This window comes from Muscardinus avellanarius (genome assembly GCF_963383645.1).
Source record: "Muscardinus avellanarius genome assembly, chromosome: 5".
NCBI lineage: Eukaryota > Metazoa > Chordata > Mammalia > Rodentia > Gliridae > Muscardinus > Muscardinus avellanarius.
The window spans coordinates 103,685,236-103,705,280 of record NC_137790.1 but is presented as its reverse complement, the minus strand read 5'-3'; the positions used below and the strand labels follow the sequence as shown (position 1 = coordinate 103,705,280).

General features: G+C 42.9%; 1 pseudogene across 1 annotated transcript; it reads right to left on the bottom strand.

The window, feature by feature from the left end:
- Positions 1-806: 806 nt before the first annotated feature.
- LOC308262841 (large ribosomal subunit protein uL23-like) lies at positions 807-1,225 on the bottom strand (annotated as a pseudogene). Its single transcript has one exon. The product of its transcript is annotated as a large ribosomal subunit protein uL23-like (transcript).
- Between the last annotated feature and the right edge of the window lie 18,820 nt (positions 1,226-20,045).

Genomic DNA, 20,045 nt, shown 5'->3' with positions numbered 1-20,045 from the left:
AGTACTAGGGATTGAAGCCAGGGGTGCTCTACTCAGAGCCACACCCTCAGCTCTATTTTATTTATTTATTTACTTATCTACTTTTTAAAAATATAGTGAAAAACCATATATTTAGAATTAGCCTGCTGGACTCTCTTTAGATGATCCCAATTTTGTTGGCAACATTCAAAGCATCATAATCAGGAGTCCAGCCGGGCGTGGTGGCGCCCGCTTGTAATCTCAGCATTTGGGAGGCTGAGACAGGAGGTAAGTAGCCTCGGCTACTTAGTGAGGCCCTCTGCAACTCAGTGAGACCCTGTTTCAAAATAAATAATAAAAATTAGGGCTGGGGGTGTCATTCAGAGGTAGAATGCCCCTGGGTTCCATCCCCAGTTCCACAAAATAAATAAATAAATAAAATAAAAAATAAAGAATAAAAAATAGGGCTGGGAATGTCATTCAGAGGTAGAATGTCCCTGGGTTCCATCCCCATACCAAAGAAAGAAAGACAGACAAACAGACAGACAGACAGACAGACAGACAGGAAGGAAGGAAGGAAGGAAGGAAGGAAGGAGTGGGTGTGGTGGCGCACGCTTGTAATCCCAGCATTTGGGAGGCTAAGACAGGAGAATTGCGGTTCTCAGACAGCCTCAGCTACTTAGTGAGAACTTCTGCAACTCAGTGAGACCCTGTTTCAAAATAAAGAATAAAAAACAGGGCAGAGGGTGTCACTCAGAAGTAGAATGCCCCTGGGTTCCATCCTCAGTACTGCAAAAAAAAAAAAAAAATAGGGCCCAGTACCACATACACAAAAATAATAATAATAATCAGGAGTCGGTGGAACACATGCCTTCTTCTCTCCATTGGGCTTGATCGGGGTGTTGACCTTGGCGACGTCCACGTCATAGACTTTCTTCCCAGCCTGTTGGATCTGGTGCTTGTTGGCCTTGACATCCACAATAAACACAGTGTGCTGTTGTCTTCTCTCTTCTTCATGCTGACTCAGTGGTCATGGGGACTTGGTGATGGCGCAGTGGTCAAGCTAGTTTCTCCTGGGGCGCTCTTCCTGGGGTATTGGGCTGCCTCTGGAGCCGCAGTGTCTTGGGCCGCCGGAAGGTTGGTGGCGTGCGTACTTCTCTTTGTGGCTGGGGACACCTCTCAACACTGCCTTCTTGGCTTTCAAAGCCTTGGCCTTGGCTTTGGCTTTGGCAGGGCCAGGATCTTCCTTCTTCGCTTTTGGTGACATCTTGATAAAAAAAAGGGGGCCTTATTTATTTGTTTGTTTCTTTTATTTTTAAACAGGGTCTCTCTAAATCGCCATGCAGTGCCTAGAACCTGCAATCCTCCTGTGCTCTCAAGTACCGGGATGACAGGTGTGTGCCACTGCACCCAGACAGCTGAAGCTATATTTGCATCATCAGATCAAAATAGCTTTCTACATACCAAAGAAAAATAAAATGAAATTGACACCTCAATGCTCTAATGAAAGCCTAACTTCAAGGTAAAAGAAAGGCTTCTCTAAGAATCCAGGAAGAAAATAATATATACCTACAAAGGAAAATAACTTTGACTCCGACTTCTTTCTTGCTCTTTTATCATCCTAAACAAGCACAATGGAGCATCATCTATGGAGTGAGAAAGGAGGAAGACAGAAAGAGCTCCTTTCCCAGTGGATCAGGACTAGGATGTGAGGTAGTATGCTAGTTTTGAAAAAGAATGATCCTCCTTGGGGGGTTGGGGGGAATCAAAGAAGGGAACAGGTCAAATGCGGTTATGTCTATTTATGGAGGCATCACGACCAATCTCATCAACATTATGGGGAGGGAGGGAAGGAAGGCGGTGAGATAGGGAGGGAAATACAGTGACGTGTGCATGTATGAATGTATCATTTGGACCTATGATGTATACTTAAAATGCACCAATAAAGGTACGAAAAGGGTGATGCTTTCTAGTTGAAGAAAGGGCCCTATGGAGGAGCAGTTAAGGTGACCAATCAGAGGGGATAGGATGGGGGAAGATGGGATCTCTTTAAAACGCATGATGTACGTAAACAAATATATCAAAGTTAATCACCAAGTCAAGCATGGGATAGAGGGAGGGGGAGGGAATGGGATGGGGATTGGATAAAGGCTAATTGGATGATGTGTGCTTGTATATCCTCACAAATTGTGTATTCCATTGCGATGTCTGACTATAACAATGCACCAATAAAAATATATAAAAAACTTATTTAACAACAACAACAACAAAAATAAAATAAAATAAAGGCAAAAAAAAAAACTAGCCTCCAAGTCATGATACAAGGAGTGGGACTTCAGGAGTGCCTGGGTTAGGAGCCTTCAGGACATATGTGGTCTTATAAAAACAGACCCAGCAAGAGCCCCTACCCCTTATGACATATGAAGATACAGGACAGCCCGTACCAGACACCAAATCAGCAGGCATCTTGGCCTTGAGCTTTACAGCCTCCATAATTGTGAGAAACAAATTTCTGTTGTTTATAAGCCACCTAGTTTATGGCATTTTTTTTTACAGCTGCCCAAATGGACTAAGATATCCAATCAACATGACCTAAAGATCCAAGGAAGAAAAGTAAATAAATAAGATTAAAAAAAAACAGGGTGTAGCTCAGAGGTAGAATGCCCCTGGATCTCATCCCCAGTACCACGAAAAGTAAGTAATATTTAAAAAAAAAATAGAGAGAAATTTTTGAGTTGGTAGGAAAAAAAAAAATACCAGGCAGGTCAGGTGTGGTGGCACAACCTATAATCCCAGTACTTGAGAGGTTGAGACAGGAAGATCTCAGGTTCAAGGCCAGCCTCAGCACTTAGCGAGACCCTCTACCACTTAGCAAGACCCTGCTTCAAAGTAAAAACTTAAATAGAGCTGGAGTCATAGCTAAGATGGGACTTTGGGCTCCACCCTCAGCATTACCAAATAAATATATTAATTAATTAATTAATTAATTAAGGCTGGGGGTGTAGCTTGGAGATAGAATGCCCCTGGATTCAATGTCCAGTACCAAGAAGTACATAAATAAATACTAAGCAGAATTAATGGTGAGATATAGGATCCAGGCACGGTGGCACACGCTTGTAATCCCAGCACTTGGGAGGCTGAAACAGGAGGATGGCGCAGGTTCAAAGCCAGCCTCGCTACTTAGTGAGGCTCTCAGCAACTTAGTGAGACCCTGTTTCCGAATAAAGTATAAAATAGGTCTGGGAGTATAGCCCGGAGGTAGAAAAGCCCTGGTTTCCACCCCTAGTATCACACACACACACACACACACACACACACACACACACACACACACACTGATGAGATGTAGACACCTAGACATATCCTGTTAAATGCTTCAAGATTTAAGACAACAACAACAAATCTCTGAGCATCCAGACAGACATCAGAGGTTTCTTTCTTAAGCAATGGCTCTCAACCTGATTATGCATGGAAATCATCGAGCAAATCTTTAAAAGGTAACAATGTTGTGACTCCATCTTCAGAGATTCTGGTTCAATCGTCACGGCAGGAAGCCTGGACACTGATTTGGATGTGGCGCTAGGATTGAAAACCACGGCCGAGGGGCTGGAACCAGAGACTCCTCAAGAAGACTCAAAGGCAGCAGTGAACAGAGAGCGGCCTCGAAGCGGGGGAGGAAGCAAATTCACCAGGCTGCTCCCTTCTCAGCTGCGCTCCGGGTCTGCTGCCCAGAGCCCCAGGAGCGATGGAGATGGTAAACAGTTAAGATGGTTCCAAAGAAGAAAATCCCAAACTAAGTTTCAAAAGAAAGGTTCATAATGTAAAATAACAATAATAATTTTGATATAAATTCCAGATTAAATCAATAAAAATTGAGAAGTAGGAAGAGACTGTAGGCACAATAAAAGCCCACAAGACCTCATTTTAAACAGATGTAATTAATGAGTACAGTTACATCTTTGACTTTGGTAAACAGAGATAAAAGTACATCAAATTATTGTAATAACAGCCGGGCGTGGTAGCGCACGCTTGTAATCCCCACGCTTGGGAGGCTGAGACAGGAGGATCGCACGGGTTCGAAGCCAGCCTCAGCTACTTAGTGAGGCTCTCGGCAACTTAGTGAGACCCTGTTTCTAAATAAAATATAAAATAGGTCTGGGAGTATAGCCTGGAGGTAGAAATCCTCAGGGTTCCACCCCCAGTAACACCAAAAAAAAAAATTATTTTAATAACAAATAGAACATCCTCGAATTATAAAAGTGATTATTTCCAACATGTTGGGACTATGAGGATTAGAGTTTGCTTCCTTATTAGTATAGCTTAACTTTTCCTGAATAGTCTATAATTAGAATGCTATTTTTATGATTAGAAAAACTAATAAATATTAACATTTAAAAATATTGTTCATAGCCAGGCATGGTGGCACATTCTTGTAACCCTAGCATTTGGGAGGCTGAGACAGGAGGATCGCAATTCACAGATAACCTCAGCTATTACTCAGTGAGGCCCTTTGCAACTTAGTGAGACCCTATTTCAAAATAAAGAATAAAAATCGGGCTGGGGGTGATGCTCAGAGGTAGAATGCCCCTGGGTTCCATCCCCAGTACCGCAAAAGAATAAAATAAAATAAAATAATGTTCATTGTATTTATCTTCTATGCATTCCCATGGTACGTAGTTACTACAAAAGCCAAGTTGATTACTATAGTAAGTTTAGCAATTACAGAATTTTTAAAATCTGACATTAATGACATTTTAAAAGACCAGACATCTATGAATACTATTTAGGTATTCCTATTAACATTTCATACAAAGTCATTTGCTGAAAGTAACATGTTTATACAAAATCTTGCCCAAAACAAGAATATCGAAATGTGTTCTGCATTAGGAAGGAATCCACATCATAAGTATATTAGAAGTTAACAAGATTTAGGAATAAAAAACATGAAACCAGAAGAACTTAGAAAAATATGCTTGCAACTATAAATTCTTAACTAAGTGTGTACAGGCCCCGCAGAGGGCTGCGCACAGAGCTCTTGGAGAGTGTGTGGGGATATGATCACTAGAGACTCGTCTCCACTGCGCCCTTGCTGCAATGTGAGCGCTCCATGATGGCAACTCTGTACTGACTTCTTTTCTGAGATGATTTACAAACGTTTCTTAAAAGGCCTCTTACAGTCCCTTTAGAGCTGCCATGCACATAGTTCTGGAAAACAAGAACCATTAATTAATTTGCCTTACAAGGCTTTTGGAGATACTAGGTCACCCGTTAACATTTTAGATTTGCTTTTTATTCAGTTAAAAAAAAAGCAACTTGATTGTGGCCTACATATATTTTTACCTCACTATTCAACTTTGATATTAAAAAAAAAAAAAACTACACAAAGTCTTATTCTTTAATTTCACTGTAGGCACTTCTTACTTCTGCCCCAGTGTAGAACTCAGGGTTTATTCGATCCATGTTTCCCTAAACTTCAGTAGCCCGGGGTGCTGATGGTATCACATTATTCTTTTAAACAGAATCTTCATGGCTCCATGGGACCTTCCCCTGCCTGCTGTATCAGAACCTGGGTTGTCTGTGCCCCCAAAAACTTCCAGCTCAGTAGGTGACCCTTCTGCCTCAGCCTCCCAATAGCTGGGCTTACAGGCATGTACACTATGCCTGGCCCTTATTTGATTATTTATTTAAAAAAAATAAATCCAGCTGGACACATGGCACATGCCTGTAATCCTAGTACTTGAGAGGCTGAGATAAGAGGATCACAAGTTTGAGGCTAGCCTCAGCAATTTAGTGAGGCCTTCTGCAACTGAGTGAGACCTTGTTTTAAAATTAAAACAAAAGCCAGGCCTGGTGGCACACACTTGTAATCCCCGCACTTGGGAGGCTGAGACAGGAGGATCTTGCAGGTTCAAAGCCAGCCTCAGCTACTTAGTTAGTGAGGCTCCCAGCAACTTAGTGAGGTCCTGTTTCCAAATAAAATATAAAATAGGTCTGGGAGTGTAGCCTGGAGGTAGAAAGCCTCTGGGTTCCATCCCCAGTACCACAAAAAACAAAAAGAGAGAGAGAGAGAGAGAGAGAGAGAGAGAGAGAGAGAGAGAGAGAGAGAGAGAGAGAGAGAGAGAGAGAGAGAGGAAATTAAAACAAAACAAAACAGGGTAGGGTGTAGCTCGGAGGTAGACTGCCCCTGGATTCAATCCCCTTCCCAACCAAGAAAAAGAAGAAGAACAACAACAAAAAACCTTCCCACTGCTCCTGGAGAGCTGTGGCATGAGCTCCTGGAGGCCTCCTAGCCGCTGTCCTCTGCTTGTGACTCAGGAGACCACGCTGCACACTGCCAAGTCTGCCCGCGGCCGCCTCCACAGTGGAGCCAACGAAGACCCGAACTTCAAGGCCTTCAGCTGCAGTGGTCCTTTGAGAAGTGAGTGAGAAAACGCACTCCTCTCTTGCCACCGTGCAGCCAGTGGCTCTGCTCCTGCCCAGCACCATGTTTTTAAATAAAGCTGCTCTTGTGTTTTATTTCGTTCTCTCTCTCTCTCTCTCTCTCTCTCTCTCTCTCTCTCTCTCTCTCTCTCTCTCTGTTGGGGGAAGGTTTACTCGGGATTGTACCAAGGGATATTCTACCTCCAACATACACACCAGCCCTTTCTATTTTATTTTTTTTATTTTAAAACAGAGTCTCTTGAAGTTGTCGAGGCTGGCCTTAAAATTGTTATCCTTCTGTCTCAGCCTCCAAAGGACTGGAATTACAAGTGTTTGCCACCCTGCCCAGTTCTCATATCTCTTTTAAATAAGGCACACCTGCATTTATGTCAAAGTGGCGAAGGCTTATTATCTGGCCCTATAATCTATAATCTATAGTTTATACATCATAAATCTATAATTTAGTAAAAGAGACAAAAAGATAATTGGCTGGGCCCAGCAGCACATACCTGTATCTTGGTGTGTCTTGGGAGACACAGACAGGAAGATCCCAGAGTCAAGACCAGCCACAGCAACTTAATGAGACCCTGTTTCGAAATGTTTTAAATGGGGGGAGGGGTCAGTGGTAGAGTGCTTTCCTAGCATGGGTGAGTTCCTGGGTTTGATCCCCAGTAACACATAAATAAGGAAATGAAAAAGTTTAAAAGGGCTGGGGTGTAGCTCAGAGGTAGAATGTCCCTGGGTTCCATTCTTAGTACCAAATAATAACAATGAGGTAAGCCGGGCGCGGTGGCGCACGCTTGTAATCACAGCATTCAGGAGGCTGAGACCGGAGGATCGCGGTTCATGGACAGCCTCAGCTACTTAGTGAGGCCCTCAGACCCTGCTTCAAAATAAAGAATAAAAAATAGGGCTGGGGATGTAGCTCGGAGGTCGAATGCCCCTGAGTTCCATCCCCAAACCTGCCAAAAAAATAAATATAATAATAATAATAATAATAATAATAATAATATAATATATTAGAGGAAATTGAGGACAAGTGAGAAGAAGCCACAAGTAATGTTGTACATAAAAAATTACTATAAGTCAGGAGTGGTGGTGCATGCCTGTAATCTCAGTACTTGAGAGGCTGAGCCTGGAGAATCACAGGTTTGAGGCCAGCCTCAGCAACTTAGTAAGACCCTGTTTCAAATACAAAAAGTAAAAGAACTGGGAATATAGCCCTAGGTTCAATTCTAAGTACCAAAAAAGGAAAAGACATCTGTACTGCACAGGGATAAGTACTGTCACAGAAACACTGACACAGAAAGTACAGATGAGAGACTCCTAACTAAATGAAGGTAAGGGACCATTAAAAGCTGATGTCGGCCCCCACCAGGCAATTAATGTTCAATTAATGTTCAATGTTCACTGAGAGCATGAAACATCTTTTGCATTAGCTCCACTTTTCTAACTTTTTTTTGCTGATTTATAATTTTTATTCCAGTAAGCAATGTGCCCCATAAAATATCATATCATTTGAATTCCAATTTTATCATTACATAAGATTCCCATATGCCAATCTCCTTTCTTTTCTCACACAATAAAATGTATTTACTCAATCAAAATTACCCATCTTGAAAATACAAGTTGCGTATTCCTTAACTCGAATACTTGGGACCAGAAGTATTTCAGATTTGCTTTTTTTATATTGAAATATTTATATTATGTATAAATGTCTCGAGGACGGGATCCAAGTCTAAGCCAAAATTTATTTGTTTGATATACATACAGCCTGAAGGGCAATTTTATACAGTATTTCACTTTTCTAATTTATAGAGAAGAAAGCAAGGTCCAGAAAGGCTGACCACCTTGCCTGGGCCTCGCGCCTGCGGCTGTGAGGCGAGGGGTTGGGTTGCTGCACTCTGACTGCGGGGGGCCCTCTGTTGCACTTCAGGGACCTGCCCTTGGTCCTAGGCAGCACCACTGAGGACTCGGCCCAGAGTTGGCGGTACTTCCTGACTCTGCCCTGGACTTGGCCGGATATTACTTACCACGAAGAAAAAGAATGAGGAAATACACTCGCAGAAAATGTACCTTCCGATGGGTGTGGTGGGCACACTTGTAATCCCAGTACTTGGGAGACTGAGACCGGAGGATTGCAGGTTCACAGCCAACCTCAGCTACTTAGTGAAGCAGGCCCTCTGCAGTTTAATGAGACCTTGTTTCAAAATAAAGAATAAAAATCAGGAATGGTGGCACATGCTTGTAATCCCAGCATTTGGGAGGCTAAGTCAGGAGGATCACTGTTTGCAGACAGCCTCAGCTACTTAGTGAGGCCCTTTGCAATTCAGTGAGACCCTATTTCAAAAATAAAGAATAAAATATAGGGCTGGGGTATCGCTCGGAGGTAGAATGCCCCTGGGTTCCATCCCCAGTTCCACGGGGTTTGTTTTTGTTTTGTTTTGTTATATTTTGTTTTTTGCAGTATTGGGGATGGACTCCAGGGGCCTTCTATACCACCGAACTACACTCCCAGACCTATTTTATGTTTTTATTTGGAAACAGGGTCTCTTAAGCCAGCTGAGGCTGGCTTTGAACCTACCTGATCCTCCTGTCTCAGCCTCCCAAGTGGGGGATTACAAGCATGCACCACCACGCCCAGTTTATTCTTTATTTTGAAACAGAGTCTCAATGACTTGCAAAGGGTCTCCCTAAGTACCTGAGGCTGTCCGAGAACCGCGATCCTCCTGTCTCAGCCTCCCGAATACTGGGGTTTCTTTTTGGTCTCAATTCTCTAAGTCTGAGGTAACTCTCACCTCCTGTACCTGAGGTTCCCAGGGGCCTTCGTCAGGGCAGAGGAGGGACTGACTCATTCCACAGGACCTGACATCAGTGGCCAGCGGCATGGCCTGGGGCCATGACACTGGCCTGTAACTGTCATATTCTTGTGTGTGTGTGTCTGTGCATGTTACTGCGGATTGAGCCCAGGGTCATTCTACCTCTGGGCTACACCTCCAACCATATTTTAGTTTCATTTCTCAAACTGGGTCTCACTCGGTTGATGAGCGTCTCACTACTTGCTGAGGTTGTCCTCTAACCTGCGGTCTGCCCGTCTCAGTCTCCCAAGTTAATGGGATCACAAGCATGGGCCACTACACCTAGCTGTAACTGTGACATTCTGAAGACATTTTAAAATACTTTTATTGGTTCATTGTAATTATGTATCATAGTGAGGTTCAAAGTCATACAAACAAACATTCACACCAGTCTTGGTCATTAAAAATGATAATAAAATTGCAGTGCTTTAGCCAGGTGTGGCTGTGTGCAGCTCCCAGTCCTGGGAGGCTGAGCAGGAGGAGCATAGACTCGAGGACAGACTCAGCAACTTGGCAAGGCCCTGTCTCAAAATAAAAAATAAAAACAGCCGAGGGTGTCGCTCAGAGGCAGAATGTCCCTGGGTTCAATCCCTAGGAGTAAATAATAATAATAATAATAATAATAATAATAATAATAATAATAAAGTCATGTTTTGAAGGAACAATTAACTTTTTATATTGGCAGAAGTTGAATATTTAAGGTAACAGATCTAACAATTATAAGAGTGTTTCTTTAAATAAATGCAATAAATGTTTCTGTTGAGGTTACTGGTAGAAGTTCTGGGTGTCATCTCAAGCAAGACTCAAGAATTCCTGGGAGGCTGAGACAGGAGTATCGCAAATTTGAATCTAGCTTGGGCAACTTAGTGAGACCTTGTCTCAAAATAAATAAATTAAAGGGGGATTGCAGCTCAATGACAGAGAGCTTGTCTAGCACACAAGGCCCTGGGCTCAATCCCTAGTACTACACAGCAAACAAAAACATCGGAGTATAAAATATTTTATATGAGCTGGGCATGGTGGTGCATGCTTGTAATCCCCACGCTTGAGAGGCGGAGACAGGAGGATCGCGCAGGTTCGAAGCCAGCCGCGCTGGCTTAAGAGACCCCGTTTCCAAATAAAAGATGTAAAAATGGGTATGGGAGTATAGCCCGGAGGTAGAAGGGCTTCCAGTTACCCCAGTACCACCAAAAAAAAAATAATATTTTATTTGTACAAGTTGTGAGGGGGCTTAAAATGTGCAGAATGATCAGCACTCTCCGACTCCAGGTTCAGCCCTATTTCTAACTGATAAAGACAACAGGTGATATTCTGAAGCCGCATGTGAAAAGCGGTTCTGTCCCACAAATGAAAGAAGCTGCCTTGACAGCCTGAAGTTCCGGGCCTGGTGACGGCGCTCTGGGGGACTCCAGGTGGGCCCATCTCAGGCTGGGAGCGCACTAGGTAGCAAATACAGTGGCCGAGGCAGTCAGGGCTTCTTGTAGCTCCATCCTTCCCTTTCTGCTTCCAGGGAAGGCTAAACTACTTTGGGTTGTGTAAAAACATTTTATACCCCCATTAAGTAAGCAGGGCATGGTGGTGCACACCTGTAATCCCAGTACTTGGAAGGCTGACACAGGAAGATTGCGGGCTCGAGGCCAGTCTTGGGATTTAGCAAGACCTTGCTTCAAAATAAAAAATATATTAAAAAAAGAGGGCTGGGGGTGTATCTCCGAGGCAGAATGCTCCTGAGTTTAGTCCCCAGTACCAAGGGGTGGGGGTGGGAATAAGGCAGATGGGCAGCAGCAATAAAGAATACATGCGTTTGAACGCCGCTTTGTCATTTGAATGTAGAAGGAAGACCTCAATTTTTAATATAAAATTAAATGAATCAATGGATGAAATACTGCAGTATCCTCCTGGGCTTAGTTAACATCTTAAGAAAATTTCAGGGTAAACAGACCCCTTACCATTAAAAAAAAAAAAAAATAGCCAAAATGGTTGACTCTTAGGCACCTAAGCAGGTAACCTGAAAAATTTGGGATGATTTCCCCGGGCCCTTCCAAATCACACCCCAAACAACTGCCGACACACTAAACTGGCCCCGCGCACACAGACACATGTGCAGTGTGTAACAGGAAGTTTGCTTTGGCTGGTCACAGAGGGGCCATTTGTCTGGGGAGGCGGGGGTCTGGAGGCCAGTGAAGGCAGGCCTGCCTTGCCAGCGTAGCAGCTTTAAGAGGGTGGAGTATTTTTCTCTGAGGCCAAGGTTGGCACAGAGAACTTCCTTACTGAAATTTTCTGCCAGACTAACTTTCTTTTTCTGCATAATTCTACCCCCCACGCCCACCCCGCATTTGTCGGTCAAGTTTGTAGCATTTCGGGGTTGTATCTGTTCCTTCCTGATGTGGTGGATGCAAAGATAGGGTGTGTGTGTGTGTGTGTGTGTGTGTGTGTGTGTGTGTGTGTGTGAAATTTGCAAGCACATTTTTTTTCCTGGACAGGAACAAAGAACCACAGAGATTTCCTAGGGAGGAAAAAACAGCTTCCAGGCACAGAGCTCCAAATGTAAGGGTCTCCTGAACACACACCTTGGAATCCTTGACCGGTAATAATTACACTGGACATATTTACCCAGAAGAAAGCCCACAGTTTTCATTCTAACAGATTTCCAATACATCTGCATCTCTGTTGCCTGGGCTCCACGCCATCGGCCATTCTCTTAAAGCCTTCGCCTCTGAACCCTTGAGTTCCAACTCCTTCTGGAGACTGAAGAGAAAGGAGTAGGTCCTTTATTCTTTACATTTCCCTTTGCCATGGTGGCACAGACTGCATAACAACAACGATGGTGATGATGATGATGATGGAAGGGGAGAAGGAGAGCACAGCAGCACACACCAGTAATCTTAGGACTTGGGAGGCTGAGACAGGAGGATTGAAGCTATCAGGCCAGCCTCCGCAATTTATCAAGCTCCTCAATAACTTAAGAGAATGTCTCTGGGTTCAGTCCCCAGTAGCAAAAAAAAAATTAAAAAAAAAAAAAAATTAATCAATAAAAGAAAAAAAAAAGGAAGACATCTAGGGAGAAAAGAAAAAGAAGATATAAAACAGATCCCCAACTTCTGAACTCAGAGAACTACTTTGAATTGTTTTTAGTTAAAGGGCTACTGAGGAGAGAATTATGTCAAGATGGTTCAACAAACTTAGAACCTGCAGCACAATTTTATATTTTTAAAAAGTAATTAAAGCATTCTAATTGGTACCATTTTCTGTTCTGGAATAGTATTTTTCAGAACTGTTTGTAAGCCCTATAATCTGAAAAGTTTCTCTCACCATGATTAGAAAGCATGACACTTAGCTCACGTGTGGAAAACTTCCATCTCCCATATTTTCTGAATGAAAGTTTTAGAGAAATCGCTACTTATATTTGATTACAAAAGCATTTCTGTTTTACATGTTGGTAAAGAGCAGACAACATCCTATCCTATTATCTCACATCATTTGTGAGCAAGCATGGGAACATTTAATGCAGGTCAAGGTCTGTGGCTCATTGTTACCCAACGGGATTGTTGACACTACCGTACATGAGAATCAGATTCTCCCTCCGTGGGTCTGGGTAGAGCGGGATTCTGCATTCTAACAAGCTCCCAGAGATGCAGCTCGACCACTCAGAGTAGGAGGATACAGAGGGCATCATGTCTTTCTTTCCCTGAGCCCCACTTAAAGGGTGAAATATGTGGATACTGTTGTCATGCAGCCTCAAGAATGCTTGGAGCCGGCGTGGTGGCGCACCCTTGTAATCCCAGCATTCGGGAGGCTGAGACAGGCGGATAGTGGTTCGCGGCCAGCCTCAGCTACTTAGTGAGGCCCTCTGCAACTCAGTGAGTCCCTGTTTCAAAATAAAGAATAAAATATAGGGCTGGGGGTGTGGCTCAAAGGTAGAATGTCCCTGAGTTTCAATCCCAGTACTCCGAAAAAAAGAAAAAAAAATGTTTTGAGTAGGGAGCTGAGCCCTCTAAACACACACTCAGCATATTTTTGCTAAAGTTTCAAGTATTTTAACCACTAAGTATTTCTTAAGTTAAGAAATAGATGAATCCATCCTAAGTTCAGAGCCTTAGGCTAGCTACTATCTAACACAATACTGAATATTATAAGCATAGTAATCTCATTAAATCTAACATGATCTGAACCCGGCATGGTGGCACACATCTGTATTCCCAATACTTAGAAGGCTGAGAGAGGAAGAGCGCAGGTTTGAGGCAGCATACAAGCATACAGTAATTTAGGTAGACTGTTTCAAAATAAAAAATAAAACGACTGAGGGTATACCTTGGAGGTAGAATGCTCCTGGGTTCAATCCACAGCGCTCTCTCTCTCTCTCTCTCTCTCTCTCTCTCTCTCTCTCTCTCTCTCTCTCTCTCTCATGCACACACACACACACACACACACACACACCACATAAAATCTAACATCCATGCCTTGATCATCTCTTTTTTGTGTGTGTGTGGTGCTGGGGTTCCTGGAAGCCCTTCTACCTCCGGGCTACACTCCCAGACCTATTTTTATTTGGAAACAGGGTCTCCTAAGTCAGCGCGGGAGGCTGGCTTTGAACCTGCACGATCCTCCTGTCTCTGCCTCCCAAGCGCGGGGATTACAAGCGTGCGCCACCATGCCTGGCGATCATCTCTTATTTAAAAACTAAAATATTCTCAGTTGCTATTCTTCCTCCCTGACCGTGTGTGTGTGTGTGTGTGTGTGTGTGTGTGTGTGTGTGTGTTACTAGGGATGGAACGCAGGGGCACTCTATTACTAACTGAGCTATCCCTCCTTTTATTTTCTTTTTGAGACAGGGTCTAAGCTACTGAGACTGACCTCAAACTTGTAATCCTCTTACCTCTGCCTCCAAAGTATTGGGATTACAGGTGTGTGCCACTGTGCTTGCTCCTTCGTGTGTACGTGTGTGCGTGCGTGAATGCGTGTGTGTGTGTGTGTGTGTGTGTGTGTGTGTGTGTGTGTTACTAGCGATTAAACACAGTGGTTTCTACTTCCAAGATACACTCTAGCTCCTTTTATTTGTTTCTTTGAAACAGGGTGTTGCTAAATTGCAGAGCCTGTCCCCCAATTTACAATCTTCCCATCTCAGCCTTCCAGGTACTGGGATTACAGGCATGTGCCCTGCGCCCCTCCCCATGGCGTTTTATCTTGTTGATTCCATTTGTCTCTATTGACAGTTGCACCTAGGGACTGAACTGTTGGCCAAGAGAGCCCTGAGTGTGCAAGAAACCAAGGTAACTTAGAGTTTCCCAGAACTTAAGAGATTGGATTCATGAAGGAGAAAGTAGAGAGTGAAAAGCTTTGTCCCTCCCTAAACATCGCTGACAGTTTACCCTTATGTCTTTCCAGTCATCTCACTCTGTACACTGTCTTTAAGAAGCTATGGAGTCATCTCACCGGAGATCAGAAAGAAAGACTGGAAGGAGGAAAGCAGAAAACACCTTATTATGCTGAAGCAGACACCAGTGGCAGGGGGAATTGTTTTTCTCTGAGAGTTCATATGTGGCCCAGAAGCTTTTGTATTTAGGCTAGAAAAGACAAAGGCTCAGTCTTATCCTGATGCAATAGAAATGATGGTCCCTGTAGATGGTAGTGACCTCCCGAAAGAGGTGTATTAGTGCTTATTTTATTTATACATACCTCACCTTTTTATTTCCAAATGACCAGATATTAGCTTCAATCAAAAGGTCTCTAAAGGGTGATTTCTGAAAGTTTTTCAGAGAATTGTCCTATGCATCTTCTAATATTTATGCTGCATCCTTCTTTCGCCTGGTATAACGGCCCCATGACACCTACTGGGGTTTTCTTAACCATTCCTTGCTCTAAGTCACAAATGAGACTAGACTGTGACTTCAGAGAAATCTCACATAAGATGTGTCACTAATAAAAATGCAACACAAACAAGAGGCATATTAACTTCCAGTAGCTGCTAAGTGTGCCGGTGTTAGAATTCAGGGACCCAAATCCTACCTCGGGGTTTTTCTCTAACTCTCAGCAATTACCATGCTGGGCAGAATGAATAAATCCTGCAGTGGAACTCCAAGCCCAATTGCCCACCACCACATGAGAAGGGGCCTTCCACCCCATCCCATGTCCTGAGCTCATTCCAGGATGAATGAATGCGGGCGTATCAGTCTGTTTTCTGTTGCTATTACAAAACACCTGAGGCTGAACACTTGAAGAAAAGGGTTAATTCACCTGGAAAGTTCAAGGTAAGGAAGTCCCATCAGTTTGGCCCCGCTGCGAGTCTTTGCAATTATTTCACAAGAAAATTCCATCATGGTAGGAACTAGGAGAGATCACTTGGCAAGATAGGAAGCCAGAGAGGGATTCCCTGGCCAGGCTTGATCTTCCATGACAACTAATTCCCATGAAAAGTAACTCCATAAGACCAGCATTAATCCCTTCTGAGATCAAGACTCCCCCACGAGAAATTATCATGCACTAAGCCCCACTTTTTAAAGGCACCACTGCATTTAACATCACCACATTGGGAGCAAAGCCTTCCAGCACCAACGCATGAACCCTCGGGGACAAATCAGACCATAACTGTGGACATGTAAATCTCAGAAGGATGTGCTCCTGATGTCCAAATTGCAGCAGCGAGCACATAACTTCTCAGGGAATGTGCATTCTGATCCCGGCTGTGGACGAGTTCCTCAGCCCTGGCAGCTCAACCATAAGAATGTTGGGGATATTTTCCAAAGTCTACTGTGTGGGCTCATTTTAATCCCTTTTTGTATTTTTACAGCATCTCCCTAATCTCCCTAGATGTGACATGGTCCAATCTTGCTTCTATAGCTCTAGTCATGGCCAAAATATGAAAATAATCATTTATGAATACAACTTTATGTTTTAATATATAGAAAAGTATACATTCAGAAATGGGCTAAAAAGCCCTTTTTATTTCAAATTATATAGGATAAAACTTTGAAAATAAACTCAAATTTGCATTCCTAAGCAGAATATGCATCTGCCCTTTCTCAAGCACCCGCACCAGGTTACTGCCCTGCTTTCAGCTCTGTTCCAAGGGCAAAATCAGCTTGATCAAAAAGGATCACAAAAATTCAGTTTCTGCCCTGTAATGTAGAAACCACAAGCTGCTTCCAAAACAAAAGTGCAGCTACTTAAAAAACTCGAGGTTCTGTCCCACTAAGCCCCTTGTATTTAGGTGAATCAATTCTGGCTCTTTTCTTTCTTTCTTTTTTGGCACTGTCTTTCAACCCGCAATCCTCCTGTCTCAGCCTCCCAAGCACTGGGATTACAGGCATGCACCTCCACACCAGGCATCCAGCTCTAATATTCTATAGAGCTTTCTTGCTCAATCCCACTAGTTCACATTCATTAGTATATGGCAATGGAGTTTGTGTTTTAGAACAGACTTTAAAGGATAAAGGAACAGACCTTTTGGATAAAGGAAAAGGGGCACTTTTCTCTCTTTCTTCCTTCCTTCTTTTCTTCCTTTCTCTCTTTCTTTTTCTTTTCTTTTCTTGGCTTGTTTGCTTTTGTTCAAGAAAGTCACAATGAGGACAGTTAACATGAACTATGAAAATCTGCAGAAATTTTCTTCAGTGTAAACATTTTAGAAGTAGAATAAAAATATTTTTCACATAAAAACCTGTGTTGGTGATAAAGAATTTGAAACTTCTTAAACTAAAAACTGAAACTTTTTGCTGATAATTTAGAATTCCTTTGAGGTAAAAATAATAAGTAAAGTTTGGAAAGGTTCAGATCCTCTTAGGTTAGATTTTTACCTGTGCTAGAGGTTAATGACACTAAAATGAGGATCGCACAGGTTTGAAGCCAGCCTCGCTGGCTTAAGAGACCCTGTTTCCAAATAGAAATATAAAAAATAGGTGTCTGGGAGTGTAGCCCGGAGGTAGAAGGGTTTCCAGGAACACCAGTACTACAAAATAATAATAATAATAATAATAATAATAATAATCATGATAGTAGTAAAAGATGTTGCGATAATGTTGTAAAGACATCTTGATTCATCTGTCTTTTTAGCTGAGTTGACTGACACCACATGAAAGTGATTTATAAATTTAGGACAATATGTTTATGAACAACATAGTTGCTTGGCAACGTGTTTTACAGAACTCTGTGAGTCGCGCTAAATGGAAAGGAGTGTTTTATTTTGCTTGTTTTGGCCAAACCAGTCACTGAGCGCTGCTTAGGCAGATGTCACGGTCTGTTGGCCAGAACTCTAGCCCGGTCCGTGAGAAAGGACACTCAACTGACCAGCCCCAGCTACTTGATACCAAGCAACTCTTCCAAGAGCCAAAGCACTGCTAAAGTAACACTTCCACACTCCAAGTCACAATTCACTAGTGGTCACGAAATCACTTCAGTGGATTACATACAACATTTTAAAACACTGATATAAAATTTTTTAAAATTACAGAACAGTAAAAGGTAGCATAGTTTTTAAATATTTCTAAATTATACACGTAGTTATATATCAACCATAGAAATATGCATGTCATTGTATACAAACTATTATAAAAACATATATATGCGTACATATACACCATTAGTTTATCAAATAGATTCCTTGCAGCAAAGCAGAGTCAAAATAATTTAAAAGCTTCTGTTCTAATGATAGCGGAGAAGACCACTGCCATCAAATCCTCTCTGCTGGGAAATATTTTAAATAAATACTAACTGCCCCCTTTGTTCAGCCCTGGAATGCCTTCTCAGTGTGTTGTTTTTTCAATAGGCCCTAAGAATCTCACAGGGAAGCCGGGCGTGGTGGCGCACGCTTGTAATCCCCGTGCTTGGGAGGCTGAGACAGGAGGATCGCGCAGGTTCGAAGGCAGCCTCAGCTACTTAGTGAGGCTCTCGGCAACTTAGTAAGATCCTGTTTCCAAATAAAATATAAAAACAGGTCTGGGAGTATAGCCCGGAGGTAGAAAGCCTCAGGGTTCCACCCCAGTACCACAAAAAAATTAAAAAAAAAAAAGAATCTCACAGGGAAACTCTGCCAAACCTCTATGTCTCCAAATCTACCCTTTAACTCTAGAACACGTCAAATGATGTTTGCATACATGTGAACCACACAACCATTTGGCCAGATCTAGATTTCAGGGATGAGGCGAAGATGAGGCTAACTCTTGGTTATATGAAATTCCTTTGGAGCTCTTGATAATATCCTCTTTTGTCTATTCAAGAAAACACAAAGTGAACAGGGGATGCAGCTCAGTGGTAGAGCGTTTGGCCCTGGGCTCCACCCCCACCCCTGCACTGAACAAAAGGAAGCGCAAAGCAACAGAAACTAGCGACAATGATCTATATAAACTTGAATTTGCTCTGATAATTTTTTAAATAGGAGGAAGAGGAGAGGGAGGTAAATCACTTGCAAATTAAAACTTTTATAACTTTTACTAATAACAAAGACTTGAGACATAACTCACAGCTGTGTAATTGATACAAGGTCATTAGAAGGACAGAGAGCAGAGAGGAGATTCAACCTCTCTGTACTCTCCAGAACTGAACAGTTCTTCACACCACTGGCCAGTATGTGTCTCTTCTGGAGCAGTCAGACAGAGGATGCTCAGAATTTAAAAATCTTCCTCAAATGCCTTCCTTGTGGGTGCCTTTCCTCAGGGGTCTCCTCTTTTCTGGATTAAGATCAGTTGTAGACATATTTCTTCATATTTTTGGTTTGTTTAGGTTCTAAACAAACTCTTTAGGTTCTAAACTGTTTAGGCTTAGAGTTCTGAATATAGAATAGATTTGTGGTTTGGAGATTTCGTTTTGGACAAAGAATAGATTTGTGGTTTGGAGGTTTGGGGTGATTAAAAATGCAAAGAGAAGCTGGGCATGGTGGCGCACGCTTGTAATCCCCGCGCTTGGGAGGCAGAGACAGGAGGATGGCGCAGGTTCGAAGCCAGCCGCGTGCGCTGGCTTAGGAGACCCTGTTTCCAAATAAAAATGTAAAAATAGGTCTGGGAGTGTAGCCCAGAGGTAGAAGGGCTTCCAGGAACCCCAGTACCACCAAAAAAAAAAAAAAAAATGCAAAGAGAAGAGTGGGATGGGCAGAAAGCTCCTGTATTTCAGAATTCCAGCTTCATCACTCTTTGGTAGAAAATGGAAATTTAAAGAATTGAAGGAACTTACCAGAAGTCACGAGGATTATTAGTGGTAAAGACCAGGGAAGCTTCCTGGCTCTGAGGCACTGCAGGGGCACTTCTCCCGGGATGGAAGAGGCTCCCGCCAGCCAGGGGAATTATTGGCAACTCTTCCAGCAGATAGCAGTTTGGCCTCTCAGAGTGGCGGGGCCTGCACTAGGGAAAGACAAACCGTTGAGACAATAAGGAAGTGCTATATTATCTATTTAGCCATCACTGAAATTGTAGACGCACAGGATACCAAGGCGGATGCGACCAACCCCTTTCATGGAATGTGTATTCAAGTGGAAAAGAAGATTGTGTACAATTACTTATTACACAATATTGGGAGTTAAGACAGTGGAATAAACCGGTGCCATAGATAGAGAGAAGTGGTGGAACTTGATGTGGTGGTGCACACTTGTAAATCCAGAATTTTGGAGTTTGAGACAGCAGGATTTCAGATTTGTGGCCAGCCTTAGCTACTTAGTGAAATTGTGTTTCAGAATAAAAGAATAAAATAGAGCTGGGCATGTAGCAGAGGAAAAATGCCTCTGGGTTCCATCCCTAGTATGAGAGGGGAGAGGGAGGGAGAGGGAGAGGGAGAGGGAGAGGGAGAGGGAGAGGGAGAGGGAGAGGGAGAGGGAAAAGGAGAGGGAGA